The sequence below is a fragment of the Elgaria multicarinata genome, chromosome 6 (genome assembly GCF_023053635.1).
Source record: "Elgaria multicarinata webbii isolate HBS135686 ecotype San Diego chromosome 6, rElgMul1.1.pri, whole genome shotgun sequence".
Taxonomy (NCBI): Eukaryota; Metazoa; Chordata; class Lepidosauria; order Squamata; family Anguidae; genus Elgaria; species Elgaria multicarinata.
The window spans coordinates 84,679,352-84,696,446 of record NC_086176.1 but is presented as its reverse complement, the minus strand read 5'-3'; the positions used below and the strand labels follow the sequence as shown (position 1 = coordinate 84,696,446).

At 39.7% G+C, this 17,095-nt stretch overlaps 1 protein-coding gene across 3 annotated transcripts in view; it reads right to left on the bottom strand.

Annotated features, from left to right (window-relative positions):
• The window catches only part of IQGAP2 (IQ motif containing GTPase activating protein 2), a 174,620-nt gene that overhangs the window by 140,685 nt on the left and 16,840 nt on the right, over nucleotides 1–17,095 (bottom strand). The gene's annotated exons all lie outside the window — the stretch shown is intronic.

Below are 17,095 nucleotides of genomic sequence, written 5' to 3'. Positions count from 1 at the left end.
GCACTTTGCACTGATCTGGGCGCCAGCATGAGAAGAGGAGAAGGGAGCGCCACCAATTAATTTACTTGCCCCTTACGAACACTGTGACCTGGATTGATCTGTGGGGATTGTCCGACAATGCAACGAGAAGTAGGACTAGATATCTAAAATTCTATGTGACAAGACGCTGTGTTCTTTTGATTTAGCCAAACAAAAGTCAAAATGACACCCCTGATCTCTACTTTAGACTACAACGTTTTTTAAAAATAGCAAATTAAGCTTGAAAGCAGGAAAATGGTGATGGTGCTATATAAATAAATAATAATAATAATAATAATATATGCTGCCCAAACCTACCACTTCATATCAATTGCTATAAGCGCAGATCAGGTTCTTGTTTCCAAAAGGGTACTCAGAGGGACTGGACAACCCCTGGCAATTATTTCTCCAAGGAGGTTCAGGGTATGCTTTGCAAACCACTGGAATATAGAACCGCTGCTATTGGCTAAGATACACTTTCCAACAAACACACTCCTCCTGCTTTGATATTCGATATTCCCTACATTTGAAAGAACCTTTGAGTGAAACGGAATATATAAAAATAGCTAATTTACACATCTTAACAAGTTCCTCTAATTAAGTGAAACTGGCATCATTAAGGCAGCAGACAAACTACAAGACAAACAAATCAATGGGCAAAGATTTAAAAAGCTTCTCTAATAAAAATTAGCTCCCAAGAGCACATTTGTAAATCATGATCAAACATGCATGAGACGTGTTCCTAAACTAATTATATCTATGCATGAGAATAATTATTCTAAACATCCTTGCATAGATTAGGTGGTAGGCTCCTATTCCAACACAGAAATAATGAAGGCTTAAAAAATAAAAAAGAGTTATTTGACTCTATAGCCAACTTTTCTGTGAAAACTCAGATGGGGAAATAAAAGTTAACAGAGATTTCCCCACTGAGATTTCCCTACTCTAACATAAGAGCCTGCCAGATCTGATCAATCTTTCCCAATCTGATGACATCCAGATGTTTTGGACTTCAAGCCCCATCAGCCCCAGCCAGCCTGGCCAATGGTGAGGAATGCTGGGAGTTGTAGTCCAAAAACATCTGGAAGGCACCAGGTTGGGGAAGGCTAATATAGACCAACTTCCATTTTCTAATAGGGGCCAGCCAAATGTTTCTGGGAAGCCCAAACACAAGGCAAAAGTACAACAGCCTCCCCACCCCAAAAAGCAGTACTCCAAGGAGTACTGTTTCTAAATATGGATTTTCACATTTTTGTGGCTAAATCCATCCTTCATGAAGTTTCACAGTATTTTAAACTACTTTTTTGCTCATTTGTTTTCCATTCCACAATTGGAAAGTAAGTTTCCGCACTCTCTTCTGTGGGAATTGTCAATTAAAACTTCACAACTACACACAATGGTACGACTTTTACAATTTGTGATTGCAGGGGAGAGGAAGCTGTATGCATGCTTTTAGCAGTTATCCATTCATCTCAACCTAAAATAACATCCTTGTGACTTCAAACTGCCAGATTATAGATTATGCATAGACATAGAGGCTTCATAAGCACGGCCTCTATAATTTAAATGCACTTTTTATACTAATGTTGGATTGTTTCTGTATGATAGCTAGATTGAATTAGAGAAGGAGTGTAAACAATAGCCTTCCTTTTTTATAAGATGCAGACAAAATGTCCATTAAGATTGACTTCTATATGAAGCCGTTGGAAGCGGTCCTTAGGAGATTTGGGCAAGGTGTCACCAATATGCTGATAACACACAGCTCCATTTCTGTGTGACATCTGAATTGGGAGAGGCCAGGCACATTCTGAACCAGTGGCCATCTGCAGTTAGGGCCAATAAACTGAAACTGATTCCTGATCAAACAGACACGATATGTGTTGGCAGTTCCAAGGTATGGGAATTGGGGTGTTTGCCTGTTCTGGATCAGGTTCTACTCCCTATGAAGAAGTTTGGAGTTTCTTCTGGATCTATCTTTGTCACTGGAGGCCCAGGTGGCCTTGGTGGCCCAGAATGCCTATTACCAACTTCACTTGGCATGCCAACTATGCCCATTCCTGGATAGGGATAGCCTAGCCATCGTGATCCACGCACTGGTAGCCTCATGATTAGACTATTGAAATGCACTCTATGTGGGGCTACCCATATGTGTGGTTCAGAAGCTGCAGTTAATGCAGAATGCAGCAGCAAAGATGCTCACTTGGACAGCTAGCTATGCTCACAAAACACTTGTGTTAAAAGAACTGCACTGGCTGCTTATTAGCTACCGAGCCACATACAAATTTATGCTATTATCATATAAAGCTCCAAACAACTTGGGACATGGACAGCTACCAGACCACATTTCCTTATATATACCCAGGCTACATTTAAGTTCTTCAGAGGAGGTTATTCCAAAACAAACAGAACGTCTCCATGAAAAACCTCAACAGCAGGCATTCCACACTCTGGAAGACCCTCCCTCGTGCAGTTCGGGAGGCAGAAAATGTAACATCTTTTAAACACCTCCTGGAAACACTTTTTTTTCTACACAGGCTTTCCCTGGCTGTAACTGCTGCTGGGCATTACTTTAATTTTACATGGTACTTTAAAAAGTTTTATATTGTGTTGTATTTCATGGTTTTACCTGTAAAGTGCCCAGAGAGCCTTGGCTATTAGGCAGTATAAAATGTAATAAAATAAATAAATAAAAATAATTCCAATTAAGGAGAGGTTGTAAAAGTGCCTGTCTCTTGTGAGCTTTCCTTGCCATTGGTTTCCCTCTTCTCTTTCTCAAAGGTAAAGGAGAGGGACTTCCTTAGAAAGAGGGTATGAGGAATTGTCAAAGAGGACCAACCACTTTAATAAATCAGTCTGCAATCAAGCAACAAGCCAACGTGTTTGACTGACTGAAAGCAGCCTATTCAGTCCTCCTAGAGGCTGATGCTAGCCACAGAAGGAGGTGTCCTCCCTTGCCCCGCAGAGACATTATTGTATTTTAGGTATTTTAGGCTGTAAACTGTTGACTTATAATTATTTTCATTTAACATTCTTATTATTGTTCCTCTGTGTTAGCAAATACTTTTATTTCATACATAATCCCCCTTAGATGGATTGTGACATTCACTTACTTTCGTGTAAACTGTGATAGAGAGAGGCAGATGAGAAGTTAGATGTAACAAAAGACAGACAGTACAAAAGACAGACAGTATAATCAATCTAAGCCATGAAAACAACCATGACAACCAGGAAAATTCAAGATATCCCTTAAACAAGTGGAAAGTGTCAAGTCCAGCTTGCAAAAAATTAATACAAGCTGGAGAACATGCAGCATAAACTCACTCAACTTTTGCCTGTTTCCATTTCCAGAATTTTATTTGAAAATGCTACCTATGCATTGTACCATGATACAGCAATACAGGAGCAAGCATATTTATTGTGAATCTCTGAGGGATTTTATTATATTCAGTAGTAACAGTGATATACAAGTGTCACAATAAATAAGAGCGGGTTAGGGTCGGTGAGCATTCAGAGGCAACGTTGCGGTGATCAGTAATTCCTGAGGCACCCCAGCTCCCAGCCCTGCAGCCCAGCTGGTCGTGATAAGGGTAACCTTTGATGCCAACCCTTCTCACCAACTCGGAGCCCCGAGGAGCGGTTGACACAGAAGGCCTCCCTACTCCAGAAGGGGAAGCCTGGGAGATGGCAAACGTTGAGGCATCTCTCTCAGGCTGTGAATGTCTCGCCCAATAAAATCACAGCATTAGGCCGGATTAGAGAAGATGCCCGCTTAGGTTTTCCCTTTCTGCAGATCTATTAATAAATGTGGCCCTGTTTAAATCCCAGTCTTGTGTCCGCCTCATTATTTCCCACACTCCACATTCCCACAAACAGCAATACAGGAGCAAGCATATTTATTGTGAATCTCTGAGGGATTTTATTATATTCAGTAGTATATAGCGATATACAAGTGTCACAATAAATAAATAAAATTGTTCTATATAGGGCATTTTAGTACGACTGGGGAGTCAAAGTGTCTGGCCCCTGCTCCACCATGAAGCTCAGGGACTCACTTAGGGACAAATCTCTCCCAAGGTTATTGTTGCAGGATAAGGTGGGATATTCATGAGGTAAATGGAGATAAAATGGGACACATTGCTGCAATAATTTATATTCTGCCTTTTTATAGAAACCGTATGCATACATGCATGTCAACAATGTTGTGTTTTTGACATGGAAGTCCCAAATCCAAAACCATGTTCTCTCACGAAACTCACTGATGTTGCAGATTTAAATGATGTAATCATAAGTCATTGGAAAGTGCTATGGAAAGTAAGGGCGTGTTCAGATGGGCAGTTTCACAAAAACTGCTACAGAAGATTGCCTCAGATAGTTGTGCCATCTGGGCTGCATCAGCTTCTTAGCCATCACTTATTAGCATACTTCTTCAGAGTTCTCACAGAACACTTGAATGTGATTAAAAGGTACAAATCTTTCCAACAGAGTTTGGAACAGGAGTCTTGTGCTATTCACCTTCATTCCCATTTCTGGCCCTCCTCCTTTATCAAACCTTTTTCTTCCATTCCTTCCTGGAAACCTAGCTGCTTCATAATCCCATGAGTGGGCTACTTCTCGTAATGTCTTCCTTTCCTTTCTCCTGCGTCACACTGCATCACATTTATTGGTATGTGTACAAGTGTAATTATACAAACCCAGCAATATAAGAACACCAAATAAAAACCCAGGGTGGCAAATCTGACAACATGTGCGCAAAATTGAAGATAGAAATGTGCAAAAATTGTTGTGGAATAATAAGGGCAGATATACTGGGCTAGATATATTCTTACTTAGTTTATGTATTTATATACTGTCCCTTCAACCCATTGGTTCCCATGGCAGTTAACAAAAATAAAAATAATGCAAAACAATAAAAACTGCATAGGGGGAATCAAATGAGCTCAACCATTGTTATTAGTTCCATTTGCAAAATTTAGATTTTCTGTTTGTGATGCCTTAAATAAGAATTAACAACCTTTGGTAAAAAGCAAGGCACTTTGGCTACAATCAATGTATTGTTTAAGTAAAGGGGAAATGTTCATGTTACTATTAGAAAAGATTATATTCCTCCATAGTAAATTATTAGTTGCTTATGTACTTCCTTGAGCCATCCGGGCTTACTTTCTTGCCTTTGCTCGTTGCTGGTAAATCAAGATAGCACAAACAAATCTATTTGAAAAGTTATCTTATATGAAAGATTCTGCTTCTGTGCTAGCGGTGGGTTTGATTAGATAATTCAGCTGGCTTTAAATTAGATAATTGCAAAAGCTGTATGCAACATAAGAAGTCAGGAATGACAGAAATAAGGAAGGATAAACAGTGCTGTTGGGAAAGATAAGATAAGCAAGACTAGAGAGGATTGTTCTCTCATATAATACATTTCATCGTGGTGTTTAGACAAGAGACTCTAGTTCTAGGAAGTCACAAGTAAAAGGAGTGAGGACAATCCACAAAGTAATTTGCCAGAAGAGTACAATTCCTGCCAGGATCCAAACGTGCTGGCTCAGAATGATGGTGATTGCAGCCCAACACATTTAGAAAGGCAATACTACAAAGGAGAAGGATCTTGGAATTGTTGTAGATAACAAGCTGAATATGAGCCAACAATATGGCTGCAAGAAAGGCAAAAGCTACTTTGGGCTGCATTAATAGAAGTATAGCTTCCAAATCGCGTGAGGTACTGGTTCCTCTCTATTCTGCCTTGGTTAGGCCTCATCTAGAGTATTGGGTCCAGCTCTGGGCTCCACAATTCCAGAAGGACGCAGACAAGCTGGAGCGTGTTCAGAGGAGGGCAACCAGGATGATCAGGGGTCTGGAAACAAAGCCCTATGAAGAGAGACTAGCTACAGTTATCCATGCTCTGATAACCTCTCGTTTGGATTACTGCAATGCGTTATACGTGGGGCTGCCTTTGAAAACGGTCCGGAAACTTCAACTGGTACAAAACAGGGCAGCACGGTTACTAACAGGGAACGGCTGACGAGACCACATCACGCCAGTCCTTTTCCAGCTTCATTGGCTGCCAGTCCAGGTCCGTGCCCGATTCAAAGTGCTGGTATTAACATTTAAAGCCCTAAACGGCTTGGGGCCAGGCTATCTGAAGGAACGCCTCCTCCCGTATGTACCTGCCCAGACCCTAAGGTCATCCTCAGGGGTCCTTCTCCGTGAGCCCCTGCCAAAGGAAGTGAGGCAGGTGGCTACCAGGAGGAGGGCCTTCTCTGCTGTGGCACCCCAGCTGTGGAATGAGCTCCCTAAGGAGGTTCGCTTGGCACCTACATTATATGCTTTTAGAAGCCAGGTGAAGACCTTTTTATTCTCCCAGCATTTTAATAGTCTATAAATAAATTTTAACTTGGTGTTTTAAATTTGTAATTTTGTATTGCTGCTGTTTTTATCTGGTTGAGCTTTTATATTGTATTTTATATTATGGTTTTATACTGTTGTTTTATACTTTGAATGTTTTTAATTTTTGTGAACTGCCCAGAGAGCTCCGGCTATTGGGCGGTATAGAAATGTAATAAATAAATAAATAAATAAGAGACTGAAAGAACTGGGCATGTTTAGCCTTGAGAAGAGAAGATTGAGGGGAGACATAATAGCACTCTTCAAATACATGAAAGGTTGTCACACAGAGGAGGGCCAGGATCTCTTCTCGATCCTCCCATAGTGCAGGACAAGGAATAAGGGGTTCAAGTTACAGGAAGTCAGATTCCGACTGGACATCAGGGAAAACTTCCTGACTGTTAGAGCAGTACAACAATGGAACCAGTTACCTAGGGAGGTTGTGGGCTCTCCCACACTAGAGGCATTCAAGAGGCAGCTGGACAACCATCTGTCAGGTATGCTTTAGGGTGGATTCCTGCATTGATCAGGGGGTTGGACTCGATGACCTTATAAGCCCCTTCCAACTCTACTATTCTATGATTCTATGAACTTAAGAGCCATGCTGGATTAGACCAAAGTTCATCTTTCCAGCATTTTGTTCACAAATTGGCCAATCAGCTGCCCACAAGAAATCCACAAGCAGGACACAAGCACAACAGGATGCTCCCACCCAAGTTACCCAGCAATTAACCTACATAAGCATACTGCCTCTGATTCTGGAGGTTGTACATAGCCATCAGGATTAGTAGCTATCAATAGCTTTGTCCTTCATGAATTTGTCCAATGAATTTGTCCAGTCCTTCATGAATTTGTCCAATCCTTTGAATTTTTAATTCCATCCAAATTGGTGACCATCATTACATCTTGTGGAAGTGAATTCCATAGTTTAGCTATGGACTGTGTGAAGTACTTCCTTTCATCTGTTCTGAATCTTCCACCAATGAGCTTCATAGTATTACGAGAGAGGGAGAAAAATGTCTGTGTCCACCTTCTCTCCACCATGCAAACAATCCCAGATATTGTAACCTTCCCTCATATGGTAGTCGCTCCAGCCCATTTTATCACTTTAGTTGCCCTTTTCTGCACTTTTTCCAACTGTGCAATATCCTTTTTTAAAAAAAAGAACTGTGCACTGTAGATTTGTATAAGGGGAGTATGATATAGGCAGTTTTTTTTCAACTCCTTTCCTAATTAGGTCCACAAGGAATTTGCCTTTTTCAAAGCTACCACACAGTGGGTTGACATTTTCATCGAGCTGTCCATCACAACTCCAGTATCTCTTTCTTGGTCAGTCACTGCTAGCTCAGTTCCTATCAGTTTACATTTGAAGTTGGGATTTTTTGCCCCAATGTGCATCATTTTACACCTGCTTACATTGAACTGCATTTGCCATTTTGATGCCCATTCTCCCAGTTTAGAGAGATCCTTTAGGAGCTTCTTGCAGTCCCATTTTGTTTGAACGACCCTAAATAATTTGGTGTGGTCAGCAAACTTGACCACTTCACTGTTCAATTCCAGATTATGAATATGTTGAGAAGCATTGGTCTCAATACAGATTTCTGTGATATCTTATTGTTTACATTCCTCCATCGAGAAAATTTACCATTTATTTCTGCTTTCTGTTCTTTAACAAGTTTCAGCAGTGCTTGTCCTTCTATATGCTTAGTAATTTTATCTTTGAGCATGCTTTCCACCAGTTTAACTGGTGGAACAGACATTAAGCAAACGAACCTGGAATTTCCAAATCTACCCTGGATCCCCTTTTAAAAAATGGTGTTACATTAGCCACTCTCCAGTTCTCTCATACAGAGGCTGATCTTTGGGACATGCTACATATTTTTATTAGAAGATCAATTTCATATTTGAATTCTTTAAGAACTCTAGGATGTATACTTTCTGGGCCAGGTGATTTATTAATGTACAATTTGTCAATAAGGTTGAGAACTTCATCTTTTGTTAACACTATTTATCACTCAGATAAGTGTGTACAGAATTGCAGCCTTATTATATCTTCCATGCGGTTTTCCATGTTACGAAAGAGAAATGGGATCCTGGAACAAAATGTTGTGGTGTGAAGTGCTTCTGTTCAGGGTTCCAGGCACTCCAATTCTTTTTCCCCGTTTGGTTCCCACCCCCTAGCTGGTGTGTGGTGGGCATACCTGTTTCCAATCCCAGCTACATTAAAATCTTTGATTTTGCCATTAATGTCTATGAGCACCCTCTCACTTCCATCCCCATTCCATTTTAAAATAGCTTCTCAGTGTGATCCAGGATTTATCCAGACAATAAGATGATTCTGTGAACCCCCTTCCCCCACCATGTGTCTCTTCCTTCTGTCCTTCTTGCCCAAGAACTTCATTCTATTCCCCTCCCACCACTTGGTTTTAATTCCTTCCTCCATTTCATTCCATTCCCCTTCCCACCCAATTGTCAGGGATTCCCACCCCCTCCATCCGTCAACATTCCATACCACAGAACTTTCAATGGGATAATTTTGAGCTCTCCTGGGATGGGGGTGATTCTTAAGATTTTCCAAATCCCTGCAAACCCTGGAGCCACTATGGAGAGCAATTTTGCTTTGTTTTTGTTTTTTTAACGTGAGTGCTTTTAATTTAGGGCACTGCAGGAACAGTTGAGGGAGGGCACAATGAGGAGACAGGGGTTGCATGTAGCCCATGGGTCTTGTGATACCTATTCCTGTTTTAAGAAGTATAAAAGAAACTCTCTATAACTGTAAAAGCCTGTATTTTGAGGCATGCAGGCTAAGAGTTATTCTTAAAAACCAAGAATGCTGGTAGCCTAACTTTGAGAAATATAGACAAAGCATGCCATGTAGTCTGTCCAACAACTGCATGAGCACAGAGAAACCCAAATCAGGATAAGAAGGTATTAGTGTTACTAAATAGCAAGAAAAGTCTCACAGGTGTCTTAGTAACACTGTATCATAATACCATATCATAAACTTGCTCATCATTAGCTCCCTTGTGATAATGTCTTTCCTGTTTATTTGCCGATAATGGGCCTGTTCAGACAACATACTAAGCCATGGTTACACTGGTAACCCTTTTGCAGTAAAACCCTTTTGCATGTTTAAACCATGGTTATGTAGCCACCATGGTTAGGAATGGCTTAGATGACACACTAAGTCATGGTTCACATGACATGTTAAGCATGATATTTAGCCCACCATGGCTTAGTGTGTCTTCTGAAAAGGATCAATGTATTTCCTGTTTATTTGCAGTTTATTTGCATTTGATTCTAATGATTTTCCCCCATATATGCAACAAGCATATCAAAATGGGGTAAATACCTATGCCATTGGAGAAAAGAGTTCCAAGTAGAATATTAGAGTCCCAATGGTTTTTCCAACAAAATTCTCATGGATTTTTCATTACACTGTAATATTTTCCTCATGTGTTCTCCCGTCAATTATTATTGTGGAAAAATGCTACATCAGCCATTTTCTTGCATAGCTGCTCTTCTTAAGTAACCACAACCTGAACGTAAAGAATTCTCATTTCTAAAGTTTCAGTGATTTAAGAACCAGTATTGTAGTGGACTTGGGACCAGGGAGACTCAAATCCCTGCTTAGCTATGAAGCTCACTGGGTGACCTTGACCCAATCACTATCTCTCAACCTTACCTACCCCACAGGGCTGTTGCAGGGATAAAGGGGTGAGTGACTGACATTCTATGCCACATTGGCCTCCGTGGAGAAAAGGCAGGATATAAGCATCCCATTTTTCTTCTAAGGGATTCACGGTGGCATACTTTATTCCCACTACCCACATAAGATGAATTATGCGATATCAGACCAAAGACTTAACTAGCCCAGCATTCTGTTCCCCCAGTGTTCAACCAGATGCGACCACATTTAGAACGCTGTGATCAGAACTGTACACCACACCTAAAAAAAAGATATTGTAGAGATGGAAAAAGTGCAGAAAAAGGCAACTAAAATGATCAAGGGGCTGGTGTATCTCCCCTATGAGGGAAGGTTAGCTGGAATTGTTTAGCTTGGAAAAAGGGAGGCTAAGGGGATACATGATACATGAGATGTACAAAATTATGCCTGGTGTGGAGAATGTGGATAGGGACATATTTTTCTCCCTCAGCTTCATGGGGTCATCCCATGAAGCTGATTCTTCACATAGTTAAACTATGGATTTTGCTACTACAAGATGCGGTGATGGCCACTAATTTGGATGGCTTTAAAAGGGGGATGGATAAATTCCTAGAGGAGAAGGCTATTAATGGCTACTAGTCCTAATGGCTATATGCTACCTCCATATCAGAGGCAGTAAGCACCAGTTGCTGGGGAACATGGGTAGGAGGGTGCAGTTGCACCATGTCCTGCTTGTGGTTTCCTGGTCGACAGCTGGTTGGCCATTGTGTGAACAAAGTGCTGGAGTAGATGGACCTTGGTCTGATCCAGCATGGCAGTTCTTATGCCTATGGAATGCCCACAACAGGACATGAGTGCAATAATATCCTTCTGTTCACATTTATCAGCAACTGGTATAAAGGGGCATATTATCTGGCACATACCAGGTAATATATACACAGCATGACTAGTAGCCAGTGATTGCCTTGCTCTACATTGCTCTACATTTGTCTAATCCCCCTTTAAAGCTATCCAGGTTGGTGGCCATCACTACATATTGTTGTAGCAAATTCCATTCTTTCACTATGAGCTGTGTGAAGTACTTCCAGTTGTCTTTCCTGAATCTCCTACCATTCAGTTTCATGGGATGACCCTGGATTCTAGCATTATGAGAGCAGAGGAGGTTTTCCCCCTATTTACTTTCTCAATACCATGTATAATTTTATACATCAAACTCACTGTTTTTCTAAGCTAAAGAGTCTCAAATGTCAGAGCCTTTCATTTTGATTGCCCGTTTCTGCACCTTTTCCAGCTCTTCAAAATCCTGTGACCAGAAGTGTACATAGTATTCTAAGTGTGGAAAATACTTTAAAACACTAGCCTAGATTATCATGATCTACTTAACTGTTAGATAAATTTCCATTTTCAGTGCAATTATAAAACTATTAATTTATGTGAAGCATTAAGACTTCTATATAAATGACTGCTATATAAATGATCATTTATATAGACTGCTATATAAATGATAAATTATCTGATAAAGCTATTACCTACCAATCTGAAGATCCCTCCCCACTCCCACCTGCAAACTAATGAAGCATTTCAGCTTGTTTTCGCTGTACCAGGAATATGTTTTTTATTACTGATTTACCAACTCTTATCACTACTATTTTTTAAACTACTTCAAATTTAGGAAAAGCTCTTCTTCTTTGAAGAAGGAGATCACACAGACAACTAGAACACAGAAACATGAACTATCCAACATTGCTATGGCAACTAGAATGAATGGTAGGCATATGGACTGAACATCAAATCGAGCTTTTTGAGCAACAATTTTAAAAACAAAACAAAACTATGCCTCACAAAATATTCAAAACAGTAATGTGGCAAATCCATAATTTTCCCACCCTCTGTATTTAAATATCTTGTTGGGGGAAAGATAAGGGAAGAACAAAACCCTGCCTATAATAGTAGAGAAGCAAAGAGGTTAGAATGTTATAAAATAGACAGCTTGCCAAGAAGGAGATACATTTTACTCTGGTAAATTTGAGTTATGCTACAAACACATCTAAATTATTAGCAAAGACTGAAAGTGTTTATGAATTAATTGGGATTGATCAAGTGACTGAAGAATGTGGATTTGTAGTCGGATTCTTGAGAGAAACAGGTTGGGAGAGAAGCATCCTACCTATACATAACTACCTGGATCCAGACAGAGGTAAACATACAAGCTCATCTTTGCAGTGCGCTCAATGAATGTCTGCCAACTCACTATTGAGCAGGTCAGCTGAACATGTGGTACTAACCTGATCCATCACTCAGTTATATACCCACATTGCAACCAAGCACAGTTACAAACACAATCCTAAAAGCAGTTTTTTGCAATGTTATCAGCAATTTTTCTGTCCTGTACCACACTGTGTAACCCTCCACTCCATTTGCAATTTGCAAAGAAGGGAATTTTGTGCAAATTAATGATCTGTCCATCTGTCCAAGTACTACACAACTGTTTAGCAGATTTGAGAGTGGGTAGCATGTGTGTGTTTCAGAGAAATCAAGCCCCTCAAGAAATGCTATTTTTAATTTGTTACTGTTCTAAAATATATCTATGTATTCTGAAACATATTTGCCTTGTCCTATTGCTTTCTTCCTTGTTTAAGGGGAAAACACTAATATTTTACTGGTAAAATAAGCCATTGAACTTTCACCTCTTGTCTTGAGCCAATTTGTATTTAGCTCATGAGCACATGAATTAAGAGCCTATGTAGTTCCAAGGTAATTTGCTACTGGACAGAGGCCAGCTAGCTATTAAAAACCAAATAGTAGTTTTACAAAACAGTTGGCTTATGATGAAAAGTTCAGAAGCAAAGCTAAGTAGACAGGTTAAATTGCATCTCAATTTTATGGCAATATGTTACAAACCTTTCCAGCTTAGAAATGACATGGGAAATCTTTCCTAGTCAAGAAGCACCATGGGAAAAATAATAAAAGTTATGTATAGAACAGAATGACATTGTTATAACACTATTTTTCAGAAAGATACTTCACCTATTAAAAAAATATTGATTCATAAGCAGGGAATCTACTAGTCACATGAGACAGGATGCAAGCTAAGGAACACAGACATGGTGCTACAACAGTTAAACTACTAACCCTCCATTTTTATATATCTTTTGTAGAACTAGAACTATTGACCCAGATTAAAAAGTTTAAATTGATGGATCAGAGCATGTCTACTCATACAAATGTAAATATGCTGAACCACAACAAATCACCAAGCTTGAACAATATTCTGTTATTTGAAGGAGACATAATAATTAGAAATTCCACGGATGCAAAATAGAAATATTAAATTCCTTAATAGCATGTGCAGCTCCTCATCTACTCAGGATGATGAGAGATGATCTACTCATGCACCTGCTATCTACTCATGCACATGTCTGCATTATTTAACATAGATGTCAAGACACTATGATTTGGACACCACTACATAATTTGGGTGAATGTTAGCATCTACTAACTAGAGCGTAACTGTGGTACCTAGAAGACTAACAAATATATTCTGGCATAAGCCTTCATGGACTATAGCCCACTTCCTCAGATCCATGGAGAGTTTCATGTTTATATACATGGAATATCATGATAGGGGAGGAATAATTTATCATTCTTTCTCTGTTTACAGTCGCACTCCCCATGTACTAAAACCTGAGACTCTCCATAATATCCTTATGCCAGACTAAATTTGTCTATCAGGTTACACAAGACTGTTGTTTTTACCATCTACTAGAATAGCCACAGAATGAAACTTCCTTTCTTTCACATGTTAGAGGAATAAAACGTCCTTACTTATAATGCTGAAGGGAAGCAGCAAATGACAGTTTTATTGCACACCTCACCCTTATACTAGAAAGTCGGAAAGATATCACTGGAAGGATAACAGTAAGTGGAAGACATATGATTATGGCCAAAATTGGGTTTCCAAGGCTAGAGAATGCTACATAGCTAGATCCAAGCATGTACCAATAAGGCTTTCTGAAATATCTAACAGCCCTTCACGTTTTGACAAATCACTTATGAAATTCCAATGAATTAAAAAACTGGTTTACAGTGCAGTGCAAGGAAATGCGTTAAGAAAAGGAAGTCTACCCACCTACTTTCATTACTGTTTGCCCTCCTAGGTAGCCAGGGTGTTTATCCTTCTTTATACTGTGTGTCACTAACAATTTAACACCTCTAAACTTCGTATCTTTCGTTCTACAACTCCTATGAAAACTCCAATTAACTTCTTTTGCCTCATCTCTGCTACTCTGTACTTTTCACAGCACAATTTTATACAAGTCTACCCAGAACAAAGCTTTACTGAGTTGAATACAGTTTACCCCCAGGTATAGAATTGCAGTTCTAGTCTTCTAAAATCTCACCTTAGCCTACTTTCAATCTTGTATTCTACCATTCTTTTTTCCTGCTCCTTATTTTGTCCCTCACTACTTATTTCACTATTCTCAACTTCACTTTTTACCATATTCCACTTTACATTCATTCATTGTTAAATGCCTGTATTTATTTGCTCTGTTTATATCTCTTCTATTACCTGCCCCTTTTTCTGGGATGCTCTACCTCCTGATGAGCAAACATTAGCCTTTGTTACAACTGAGATAGGTTCTCTCTCAGGCATTTGCCTACTGAACTTTTTCTCAATTTCTCTCTCTATTCCTTTTATTTACATATCCTCTTCCCAAATTCTGCCTTTTAGATTACCAGGCTCTGCAGAGTCTGCACCTTTTGTTATTCACTATTGTCAAAAGCACCACTATTCATGTACAGAATTCTGTATATTCCAACAGGGATTCCAGGGAACAGGGTTTAAGAGATCAGCCAAGATCCTGGGAATAGAATTAAGGCCTCTTGGCAAATTTTCTTACAGTATTAACATTTAATTACATCTTCCTGCAAAACATAGAATGTTTATTGATCACTCAGATTTGGCTCCAATTGAGATTATTCGTAGTGTACCACCTAAAACTGATCTCTGTCTTCTCTCACAAAGTAACCATCTGATCAGTACTTGAGACAGAATCAAAAACTTGCTGGGTTTCATATTTACAATGGGAAACAGTCATGCCGTGTAGTTTTTAGTGCACTCTGATTTGATTTGATTTGATTGTACCAAGCTTGTCCTAGTCTAATCAAATCTATGTAACCTCCTTCATTCCACTTTAAAGACTGCTATGAACTGCAAATTAAGACATTTTTCCATCTTGCCCAGCAACATTTCATTCTACCCCTCCCACACACACCTAACATCCTAATGAAGAATTTTGATGAACTCAAAATCCTACTCTCTACTTTGTGACCTTTTAGTTTATCTTAAAAAAGGGATTAAGGAAAAAAAAGGAATAAAATATAGTTACTTTATTACTTTTGGATTTCTTCTAAAGGCTAACTCCATTACCAGTAATTTGTGTCCAAACAGGTTTAACTCACATTCGTATAACGAAGCAATTTCCCAAACTTTAAGCTTTATGACATTGCCCAGCACTGATGTCATTTTAACAGAATACAATACTCAGTTCTTATATTTCTGTGCAATCATGAAGATGTTGTAGACCAGAACTATCCTATTGAAAAAACATATTCTGAAATATGTACAGAAAGATTCACTCCCAACAGTCAGCACTCTTCACAAAAAGCCATCTCCCTAGTGATCATCTGCTGACTTCACTGGACAGGAGAACACAGAGCAGATCCTCTATTGAGGATCTTAAGGATCTTGGGTAAGTATATGGAGGGGGCTGAACTTTTAAGTAAGCTGGTCCCAAGCCATTGCCCTGAGGTGCATTTAGACCGCCATTTGCATTATTCCTGGCGTATGGCATGGAGGTGTTCATACCAATGCTAAAACATCTACTGCACATCATGGGTTATAGGGTGGGTACAATGCCTTCCCCCACCGCCACATGCCAGGTTTGGACGACAAACCAACTGGTGCTGCAGCGTGGGGAATATTGCAAATGTTGGTTGCATGTGCGGGGGCAGAAGCCATAATGGCTTCTTCCTCCACTGTGATTGTCCAACCCAGTCCTGGTTTGCACAACTAGATGGTCGTTAATAAGTCATGGTGGCTTGTTAACCACTCCCACAAGTCGCAGTCCTATGCCAGCCCAATTTACATAATTACCCTCACTGGTCCCAGCTGGTTGTGACATCTAAACCCAGCAAGGGTAGTTGGTAGGGGTGGTTAATAAACCACCCCAGATCCCATGACTTGTTCTAGAGTTGCTGGTTTGTTAATCGCCCCAACCAACCACTCCCACAGAGTTTAGATGTTATGTCAAGCTGTGGCCAGCTAAGGTAATTATGTAAATTGGGCCAACACACATAGGGCCAACACACACAACAAGCCACTGTGACTTATTAACCACCCTCACGTCATATAACCTGGCCCATTGGGAGCTTCAATATTAATGCCAGCACCTTAAAAAGGGCCCTGAAATGGACTGAGAACCAGTGCATTTCAAATTGCTAAATTTTAGAGTTAGGTTAATTGGAGGGAAAGCTTTAAATTTTCCAACTCACACAGCTGGAACAAATCCTTTTAAAGCACAAGGGGACATTTGCTGCCCCATCTAGAATATTGGTTTTTAGTCTTCCCAACTGAACGCAAGCACTTAATTTTCCTAAGAAATTCATAACAGATTTCTGACTGATTACTTTTGATCTGATCTTAAGTTTAGAATGGATAGCTACAGCTTCACAAAGCTGCACATTTAAACTGCTTATATTAAAACTAAAACCCACTTTAAACTGCATTTCAGTTTCTATCCAAACAAATAATGGACAATGAAGAAGCCATTGAAATGAACTCCTTTTCCCAAACAGGAATGTCAGATTAGGGAACTTAATTATTTGCAGATTCTAAGGGCCCCAAATGAACATGCGCAGTTTGTATGTTTATTGTAAAATGGAGATATCTGAACACAAGCAAGACTGAGGACCAATCTAGCCATTACCAGAGCACTGTGGCTGATACTTCCACATGGTTCTGAGCCATAT